This window comes from Bidens hawaiensis, unplaced genomic scaffold, assembly GCF_021521415.1.
Source record: "Bidens hawaiensis isolate Kalapana, Puna unplaced genomic scaffold, B.hawaiensis_p1.1 tig00009159_1, whole genome shotgun sequence".
NCBI lineage: Eukaryota > Viridiplantae > Streptophyta > Magnoliopsida > Asterales > Asteraceae > Bidens > Bidens hawaiensis.
The window spans coordinates 524,292-536,000 of NW_027491673.1; the positions used below are offsets into that span (position 1 = coordinate 524,292).

At 37.0% G+C, this 11,709-nt stretch overlaps 1 pseudogene; it reads right to left on the reverse strand.

Moving 5' to 3' along the window:
* Positions 1 to 737: 737 nt before the first annotated feature.
* LOC143531362 (subtilisin-like protease SBT5.4) lies at positions 738 to 11,489 on the reverse strand (annotated as a pseudogene).
* Positions 11,490 to 11,709: the final 220 nt, after the last annotated feature.

An 11,709-nucleotide genomic window follows, 5' to 3' on the forward strand; every position in this document is an offset into this window, starting at 1 on the left:
TATAGATGCATGATTGGTTGTGGACTTCATTGGTTCATATACCATACTGTGTCAAACATTATAATTTGTTTATTATTGTGTCTTAAACTCATGAGTCATGAGTTCACTAACATCTTGTTGAAGTACTTATGAGCGTGTTCTTACAGGAAACTTAATTGACCGGGGAGTGCACGTAGACGAACAGTAGTGGAAACTAAGAGGGTGCCTTATGATGATATCTAAATAGAGAACCTAGACCCATTTGATGTTTTAGTTGATGTAATAATGTTGTAGACATCTATTAACAACCCTTTAATTACTTTAGTGTTGCAATTGCATCCAAGACTCTGTTTGGGGTCATGGTTGATCCGTAGACAATTTCCTATTGTATCCTCATTAGATTTACTTATGATTACCCTGCATTATTCTATTTTCTGTTGCGTTATCAATGTGTCATGTCCAGCCCGTTTTAAAGGGGTATGACATGTAGTGATGAAGAATGAAGTAAATAAAGGTGAGCATTATGCAAGAACGATGGAAGGAGGAATGGAGCATGAGGATATCAAGATTGATACATGGAAGAGTGTTGTAGAATATGATCGACGTGAAGAAGGAAGATGTCGAGAAAATATATATATATATATATATGTATTAAATACTTTCCATTAGACCATACCCGTTTTGGCCTCCAAAAGCCCCAATTTTAGAGTTCGTGTTAGGCCTCCAAACGACTTACAAAAAACTTATTATGAATTCCATCAACTACTTACAGAAACCACAATGGGGCTCTTCACATGTAAATACTTGCCATTAGACCATACTAGTTCCCCAAAAACATGACCTTTAATTACCCTTGTGCCATCAGCTTTCATGGTCAACTCAAACTTCTTCTCTTCACCTTCTTCCCAAATGCAAGAACTTTTGGTTCCACATCCATCGATATCCCAGCAGGGCTCTTAACATGAACTGTATATGTTCCGGGTGGGCCCACATTCGTCAATCTTCTTCTGACGGTGACAGTACCGAGTAGGTTAGGGACAGTTATGGAAGGGTAGTTGAAGTCTAAGACACTGCTCTTTTTAGGACATTCATGAGGATGATTATAAAACCTTCGAAGAATGTTTGGTGGGTATCTTCTAGTGCATAGAAAGTTGAGATAATCGTCTACAGTAAGATTATATACTAGTCCAGGATTCATTGCACGATTTGGATCAATCTCTCCAGCACCACGGCTAAATGGATCAGCCTCAATATTATTATTATTATTATTATTATTATTATTATTATTATTATTATTATTATTATTATTATTATTTTCATCCTTCATCGGGTGCCCCGTGTTGTCTCTTATATATGCTGTACAAATACACCGTGAGATATTAGTCAGTTATTAAACTAACATGTTATAATTTGTCAATAGTTAAGTTTGTATGATCAGTGTGAACTTCACCTGTGGTCATGATGACGGATTTTATGGCGGCAGGGCTCCAGTCAGGGTGGACGCCTTTGAGGAGACTAACAACTCCAGCAACATGTGGGCAAGACATTGAAGTGCCTGATAATATGTTATATGGTAATCCCGTAATATTTTCATCTTCTGAATATGCTGCAAGGATATTCACTCCAGGCGCCGTGATATCAGGCTGCACATTTTTATAAACTAAGATAATTAATTTTCAGTTAATAACACGTCAAGAAAAATAAAGTCTGTTAATAGTTCAAACACCTTAAGAATCTCTGGCGTGATTGAATTCGCCCCCCGAGAAGAGAAGTTGGCCACAACAGGAGCAGGCTTTATGTGTATAGCAGGTACAGGAGGGGTTATGTAGCCCAATGGTTCACTGCATCAACATAACATATCAGGTCAGAAATACTGAGAAAGATAGTGATTAGAGGTGGAAAAATGGCCGGGTCGGGTCAGACGAGGTTTGGTTGATGGTAGTTACTTGGTAGAGTTGAGGTAGGCGTAAAGACGAAGCCCATCAGCATATGTAATGTGTGTTGCAGGTAGCACATGAGGATCACCTACTATGTCATTTCCAGCGGTTTCATCATTGCAAAGAATCATGCCTGCAGCATCATCAAGTAAAGCTTCTACCCCCTTTTCTATCCTCTTAGTTCCTCCACTTAGGCACACCAGGATCTTCCCTTTAACCTTTTCTCGGTCAAGTGCACCTTGCCGGAAAATCATTCTACGCCCGCAGGGACACATATATACATCAATATTACATAAGCTACATACCAAGTGAAACTAGAAAAATGTTTTAAGAAATTAAAAGTTCGTACGCGTCCATCAATGTTGCATTTTCGCCTTTAGCATTTGCAGCATTAATTAGGGAATGAAATCCAGTATTTGGCCAGGTTTCGGACAAGCTGAACCCCTGTTATTATAGGACAGGAAAACTTAAAGTTATATCTCCAAAGTAAACGAATCTAACTGGTAATGTAATAACTATGGATATTTGAACCTTCAAGGTAAGTCCATTAGCAAGGTGAACAAAAGATTCAAACTCCCGATCAATCGTGCTAGCCCCTACAGTTATAACCCAAGGAGCCACATTGGTGACTGATCCAGGTGTGGGTCTGCTATTCCCGGCAGAAAACACCACACTGATTCCTTTCATGACAGCATGGAATGAGGCAATAGCAAGACCATCATTTATGTATTCAGCAGGATTCCCACCAAGAGATCCTGAAATTACATCAGCACCATCATGGGTGGCGTCTTCAAACCCTTTCACTATATCCGCAGTAATGCATTCTCCTACTTTTCTAGGTGGCCAGCAGACCTTGTAGGCAGCCACTCGGGCTTTTGGTGAACCACCTTTTGCGGTTCCCATCAGCGCTCCATTGAAACTCACGTTTCGAACAAAGTTACCTCCAGCGGTTGATAACGTATGGCTACCGTGCCCTTTATGGTCACGTGCGTTGTTCATTGAAGGATCTATTTTTCCATTTACAGCCTGAGAAGCTTTGTTATAGTACTTGGCCCCAATAACTTTACTGCAAATGCCATCAATATACAAATCATAATTTATTTTTTAATGTATAATGTAAACAGACAAGAACAAAGAAGTAATGTTCTTACTTGTTGCAAGGAACTACGGTTTGGTTGTCACATCCACCCTTCCACTTAGATGGAACTGTCCCATAACCCTCGCCACTGAAGCTTTTCGATTCTGGCCAAATACCTAACAGATAACAAATTTATAAAATGTAGCTTATATATTACAATTAAAATTGATTAGTAAGGTACAAACAAGTTACCAGTGTCAAGATTGGCAATGATGATGTTTTCACCATACTTTGCTTTCGTCCATAAAGAAGACGAACCGACAAACCCATTCTTTTCAAGCCTTAAGAAATCCCAGGAATGGGTTGTGTGTAAATTTATGCCTTTTAGCTGCATCTTGTTCGTCAAGAATCGCAGCAAAGCCGTTAAACTGTTTATTGTACGAGTAAATCAAGGCCTCATCAACCCTTTCTTTTCTGTTTCAAAGCACAATGAAGAAAAACAAGTCCACTACTTTGTCCCAAAGTAAACACATTATGTTTTGTTCTTTTATACAGATAATTTAATTTACCATCCTAGTACTGAACCGAGAAACTCAAAGTGAGAATCTTGAATCTTAGATGCTTCTAATTCAGGATCTAGTCCTCCCAAGTAGACTATATAAGACTGCACAATGTTCACACATTAAAAATATTAATTTACAAAAAAGAAACATAAAATAAAAAACTGTGATGAAACTAACTGCATGCATTAATCTACTAATTCTAGCATACCTTTTTACTTTTGATTGCCAAAGACACCGAGTGCAACGCACATAGAGTGATGAAAACGGTCAGATGAACACTAGACAACTTCATGTTCTGCATTTGTTAATTAAATTAAGAAATATAAATGTTGGTAACCGAAATTTTCTAAAGCTAATTTTCAAGAGTTGATAACGGAAACACAAACGAGCACACGATATTTAGGGTAAACCTCTCGTATTATTATAATCAAGAAACTAGCTCAAAACTTGAATACAATAATCCCTCTCATAAACAATAACCCTAATCATGGCTATGTATTTATAGGGTGACCCAAATTTGGCAAACAAGTAATTACCAAATATAATAAACCCTAATTGCAACCCATAAACTCATTACAACATTAATGAATTTCATAGGCACAATAAGTCCAATCCGGTCACCCACAAGTGACGGGCCTATATTGATGGAAATTACCAACAAATTCATATACAATCAATAATAATTACTCTTGCAGATAATACCTAACTACGTATAATTTGAAAATAACTAAACATTATGCACAAATATGGAAATTTTCACTGTTTAAATAAATGTAGAAAAGCCGACCCTGAGCTAATTACCCAAGTTGGCCTCGGTGGTTAAGTGAAAGTTTAAGCAAGCTCGGCTTGTAGAAAACTCAAGTCATCTCATTTATATTTATTAAAAAGAAATTTTAATTTTACGCTTTTTAGACATATTTTTGTATATAAATGCAAAAAGTAACGTTCTTGACATCAAATAATATATGGGGTGGGATCAAGCTTACTCCTCGATCCTAACTCCTAACGAGTGAACTTGAGAACTCATGTGGTATGTAATCCCACGGTCGTGGGCTTGCCTTACCACGATAGTATATATTACTATATATTGCATATATGCATGCACCGAGCTTTTCATGTTGTCCTAAATAAATTATTATATTAGGGGCTACTAGCCATTGTACGTTAGCACCTGACGCCTGTCCCATGTCCCCTCTCCGAAAATTGATTTTAACAGCAAGGACCAATTGTATAAGCACATTAAAACCTTGTCTCCACCGCTGCTTGATTATGTGCAGGAATGACGACTGGCTGTTTGAGACATCCCGAGGGGTCAACAGTTTGGAAAGAAAGCATCTCTGATCTGGTAGTAGTACCGGGGGACGAAAGCCAGCATAATAAAATCTATAAAAATAGCAAGAAAGAACAAAGAGACCATGTAATTTCCTACCTCGATCAATGTTTTCTCTGTTGTTGCAGCTACCGGATTGATTAGCAAACTGTCTAAGTCACATGCATATTTATTTAACCAGGCATCAAAACATTTACAGAAACTAATTAAACATATTAAACACATAGTTCATTTTAGTCATATCAAATCAATTGTAATTAGACTCATTAATGCAAATTATATGGACAATTACTCATATTTTAATAGCAACCGTTACATTTTAATTGGTAACTAAAAAATCTTGTATTAACAATCACAACAGTTGTCTTTCTGATCCAATATGGCATGGGGTGATAGTTAATGCTCGGGATCTTAAGATGAGTCACACCTGGGGTGTTAATGGTAAGTATGGACGATTGACAACCCTTCTTAGGAAGGCTCACCCGAATAATGGATGGTTCCAAACGCTGTTAAAAAAAAACAACCGCAAATATAGATTTATAAAAAAAATACAAGTTTTGAAAGTCAACATAGAACTTTATTTAGCAATAATTGTAGGATAACGGTAGAAACATTGTCACAAACCACAATGGTGACTTTACATACAGGAAAATGTAATAACACGTTGGCGAACCGGAAGGAGAGATCATATTTTGTTGTTTAGACGACCAAGAAATGAGGTTGTCGCATAAGAAAACATAGAACCAGAGGTGGAGCGAAGGGTGTTTGGAGTACATCCACCCCAATCGGTGTTTGAATAACCGGTGAACGACTAAGATGATAAGAGATTTCTCTATGAAAAAGACAGTAGAGCGAAATCAAATGTGCCCTGTAAATTTTGATCGGTGCATTTTAGGTACTACTATTTACATGTTAGTTATTTATAAAGTGAAATGATATGATTACAAAATATATTACTTTGATAAGTTTTTATATATTGTAGGTTATAGAGAAAATGAGTTAAATAAAATAATGTACTTATCTACCTATCATATTAAAGCAAACCTATATGAACACGTAACACCATTCTAACATGTCCACGCAGGAAGTCACGTAAAGTCACATATACAGTTATCATGATTAACCATCGGTTAATGAGAATAGTTAATAAACAAAATGATTGGAAATACACGGACCCAGATTCATTTTCTTAACCCACATTGTAATCAACGTATTAAAATTATGACCCGTTTCTTATTTCACTTTCTGTAGCAGTGTTCTCTTTTTCCATATACAAATCCTCTTTTTTTTTAAACGGCCAACTAAGTAACGCCGGGTATCCCGTACGCGGCTCCCATTGGCTAAAGGTAGCCCGAGCCGGCCACTAGTCCGGACGGACGGAGCCCCTAGCGGTCTACCTGTTGAGGGATTCACCGGATAAAACCCGACCACCACGCCCGCCAAACGGCACGACAGCAAGGAGCCGGTAAAACCGGGTGAGATCAGGACTCGAACCCTGGCAAGCCAGGGTCATCCCTCATATCTCCCATATAAGTTGGTGGTAGTGAGGTTTAATCCCCTACCTCTCACTTGTAAAGTGAGTGCTCTACCATTGAGCCACAACCAACTTATCCATATACAAATCCTCACCACAGAGTAATTAAACCTTTTAGTTAATCAACTAATTTTATTATATGAATATGTATAACGATGTAAAACTCTTTGATGCATGTTTATGGGATGCTTGTATCTAATGTATTGGATTTGAGGCTATTAGCTTAACTTAAAATCATGGGAATTTTGTTGGGATTGATATATGTCATTCAATGCATGTTTATTTAGTTTAATTAAACGTATATTGATTATTTGGAATGAATTAGAAAGATCAAATGATTAAATTAAATACTTGAAACTATTCGCTCACAAGGCGTTTGATGAAATGCCTCAATGAGAAAAATTAAAGAAAATGATCAATTTGATGCTAGTTGCTTAGTAGATTCTTATGATGAATTCAAATGAACATGAAAGCATGATTTACTTTCAACGGATCATGTATAAATTAGTTGTATTAAATATATGGTGTAATTGTAGAATCATGAGCCTTTAATCATAATATGTTTATCAATAGCTTGGCTTGATTTGTATTTAGCCTAATATCACAACTATATGTTTCTAAATAACAAAAACTATTCCTTAATTATATTGTTTTTTTTTAAAAAAATATTTATAGTTAAGAGGATAGAAACAAATTTATAAAAAAATCAAATAACTTCATAAATTCAAATATAAATAGTATATACATAATCCTAAGAGAACTTTTGAAATTTAGAACTTTAAGAACCATTTTAAACAATTAAAAATCCATTCAAAAAAATATTTAAAAACTAAATAACAAAAAAAAAAGTCGAAAAAATTTAAGAAGTAAAAAACCAAAACGTTTATCTAACATAACATTCAGGTTAAAAAAACTTACCTTAATGGTATATATGTGTAAATTATCATTTAATCTCCGGTACGTAATATACACATATGTACATTATGATTTATCTTTATTGTACATACGTGTATAAATGTTAACATGTATGTACATATATACATACGTGTTTCAAATTAAAATATAAGTATTGTACATATGTGTATAATTTAGCTAAACCAAGATTTTTTTTTACTTCTTTTTTAAAAAAAATCTAGGTAGATAAATGTTTTGGTTTTGGTTCTTTTACTTTTTTTATGTTTGCATTAGTCTAATGGGATATATAACAAGGTAAAACTCTTTATTATATTAATCATCATCTATTACAAACCGAAAGAGTATACATCTTTCTGCCAACCCGAGGTGAGCTCTAACTCAAGTCAACCAATGAAACTAGCTCTATTAATTTATTTTGTGACGACCAACTGGAACCCTTAACATAACACACATATACATAGAGAGAACAATTTCGCGGGCTCAGCCTCCAAGCGAATTTAACACAAGTTTGCTTGAAACAAGATCGACCCAAGTCTATGTTCGCCTACCGTGTCTGAATTGAAAAGCGATGTTCAAAAAGATACCAACAGAACCACCCCCCCCCCCCTTTTCGCCACCCTTGACTTTTGCTCTTAATTCTGACTAACACTAAAAATCATCAACTACAAAACATACATCAACAGTTTAATATGATTATGTTTATCTTTGACATGTCAAATGCACTATACCAAGTTTTTATATCACACAATAATTAGGTAGTGTTTGTTATGCTAAAATGACATATGGAATCGAATGAGTCATCGTGACGGAATGAAAAAATGGTTTTGATTGTTTAATGAAATTGAATCAACGATTATACAAGGAATTCAATTTCATCATAACCATTCATTTTCCACGCCCCCTTCTTTTCTTTTTTTCTTTTCTTTATAACATTCCTCTTTCATCACAGTACTCTCTTGACAACACCCCATGATAACCACCACCATCAACTGATCGCCATCGCCACCATCTAACCCCATCACCGCGGCGACGTTACCACCTAAGCCCAACCACCGTTATCGCTACCACTACTATTGCCACCACCATCGCTGCCTCCTGATCACCACCGTTGTAGCCACCAAAACCATTGTTATCCCAGCCGCCACCAACACCACTTGTCACACCCCGACTAGGGGGCTGAACGTGATGATTGAATACCAACCAAAACACAGCGGAAATAGGGTAACTAATTTATATTAAGACACTAGTTCAAGGTTACAATCAAATGTTTTAAAAAGCTAGAATTCTAGCTACAATCTAATTAGGTGAAAATGCTCTATTATCCATCATGGCTTCTTTGGGTTATGCTCTACGGTTTGACATAAGTCTTCTAAAATGATCTTCTATCTCCAAGCGAGCTCTTGTCTAAGACTTTAAATCTCTATATCTGAATTAAAAGTACCTGAACACATGCTTAAAATAATTTGGATCAACTAAAAAGTTGGTGAGTTCATGAGTTTAATTTATAAAAACATATATATAAAAATGATCTAAATAATATGGTGCATATTAAGCAAGTTCACAATCAAACCTGTGTCCACGACCCGTGAACATCTAAAATAAATACCCCTTACCCATACCCCTTATTGTTATGGGTCAAATTACACTTATGTCTGCCAACATAAGTTACAAATGGCGCGGATATATGTCACAAGATATACATTTTATCATTCAGCGGGTGGTCGTTGTAACAACGTGAAAATTTCGAGTTCAAAGTATCAACTTTCCAAAGTCTAGGGAATAAAATTGTCAAATTCTAAACTTGTGGGTTAAAAATGAAAATATAGTTTTCCTGAACCATCGCGCTACGCGATGAGTCAGAAGAGACTCCCATCGCGTATCGCGATGGGGTGTCTGATAATGTGTGATACGTGTGCCACATAGCACACGGTGGCACCGGTTGCCGCCACGTGTCACCACGTGGCAACACGTCTGCCACGTGTCTTCACGTGGAGCGGCGCCTGACATGTGTCAACACGTGGCAGGTCTACGCTGTGAGTCAGCAGACCTATATCGCGATACGCGATAGGTCTGCTGAGGAACCTATCACGTATCGCGATAGGGACCAAAATTTCGTCTATAAATAGCAGCCAAGGGGAATTCATTTCCACATCCCAAACTCAGTGGTTCACTCTCTCTCTAGCTTCTCACTAAAACCCGACAATCATATAAATGATTTCCTCGATAAGCGTGCCTCGAATCTTGTTTGTGTACCGACGTTTCCTTGAAGATTATACCACCCTCCACCCACACTCCATCAAGAAGGTGTTGTTATAATGGCAATGAATCTCGATAAGCGTATTGTCGAAGAGTCAAAGTTTGGCGTTATCGATTGACGACCAAAGAGATTAAGCGGCGTTGGAGTGCTGCTCGAGTCCATAGAGTTTCTATACGCCAATTAAGGTTAGGCGTAATATCGAATTCAATTTAATATTATATTTAAGGCTTAATCCTTAAGTCGAGGATATACTCGATACCTCGATAAAAGAAAAGAAAACATAACAAAGAAACAAATGAAAGTAAGATTATGAATATTGTTGAATATGTAAATATGTGTGTAAGTATATATGTAAATATTCTTTGTTATGAAATATTATTTAATGAATAAATAGTATTTTTAAATAATAAAAGAAAAAGATTACGTTTCTTAGAGAAGAAGAAACGTCGGGTTTTTAATATAAACTAAAGGTTTTCAAGTAAATAAGAATTGAACTAAAGGTTCAATCGAGGATTGAGATATAAGACGAAAGGTCTTAAGCCGGATCGTGTATCCGACTAACAAATATTTATACTCGTACTATAGGTGCGAGATAAAGAAAGGGAAAGACCCTTGGACGGTGAGTGAAGCCGATCCTAAAGAGACAAGGTGAATACGCCCCCAAACTTTTACTTAAAATGAGTCAAACATGTTATTTGAAATTGTTTACAAGGAACTATGTGTTCCTAAAACCATTATAAATAAAGGGTATAAACCTAGCCCTCAGGCTGTGGTATACGTATGTCTGGATCCTTACATAGGTGGTACTATGCGATGTATGGGCATGATCGCACCACCCTTGGTCGTAGGATGCTCTCCTGCAGGGAGTACGACCGTTGTGTATATTTACGGGTACTTAACTAAGTCGAACGATGCGGTGTTTGCTGAGGTGACCTAGCGTAGAGGCTCATATTTATAATGTGTTATTTGACTTTGTTATTCCTAAGCCACGTTGGGCCGAGGGGTAATAAAGTAAAAGATAATATTTTTGCGTCAGCGTGTTCACCAGTATTCGTTGCTGACGTATTTTATTACATTTTGCAGGTGAACAAAGTTAGAGCTTGGAAATGACGAAGTACTAATATCCGATGGCTCGGATTCTTTTGTATAAGTTTAACATGGTGGTTTGTAAAACATAAACAAGTAATATTTTGTTAACAACTTTAAACGGGTATTTTATAACTCCCGTCTTTTGATTGTATATATAAATTACACTTTCGATCCTTAAAGTTTTATAAGACTTCTGCAAACTAACGCAACTCTAAATTATTTACAAACACAATACCAACTATTGGATCGCACTCCTAGGCCCTATATGGGGGTGTGACAGGTTGGTATCAGAGCCATCGATCTTAGCGAATTGGGTATCATAAAACAATACCCAAACTTGGATCCAAGTATAGGAAATTATTTGATTATTTGTTTTAAGGATAAGATAGGCTGGTAACCTTTCTATCCCTCTCTACATTCTAAACCACCCAAATTGTTAGATGTCATTCAAAGCTCTTATGGAGAATGTTATTCGCAAGGCCAAGGAAGCCGGTTTAGCCGAACCTTATCCCGAAGACAACATGAGCGATGGGTATTATGAAGCGTTCTTTGATCAAGACGTGGAACGAGACTTGTCCAAACCCTTATATTACCCCAGAAGTAGGCATTACCCGATAGACATACCCGATAGTCCACCAAAGCCAAGTATTGAACCACCAAGACACTCCAGCTATCACCCACCAACCATACCGATGTATGAACCATCACAAGAACCACAAAACTATCCCACTGGATATTTCCCAAATGCACACCCATTCTATACTTTCCTTTCCAACCGATCCGTAAAGGAAGAACCACAAAGCCCATCCTCCGACTGGATGCAGTGTCACTCGACCCATGTCGATGGTTTACTGGGAGCTCCACTATGAACGAAGTCAACTCGCAACCCAACAATATCGAAGGGCCGTCCAGTAAGCCCAAAATGAGGGTAATAGTGCCCTACGAAAGTTTCAAGATGCCCTCAATTGAGAACGACACTGCACAACCAATGGAGGAAGATGAACTAGAGGAAGAGGAACCGGAGGAA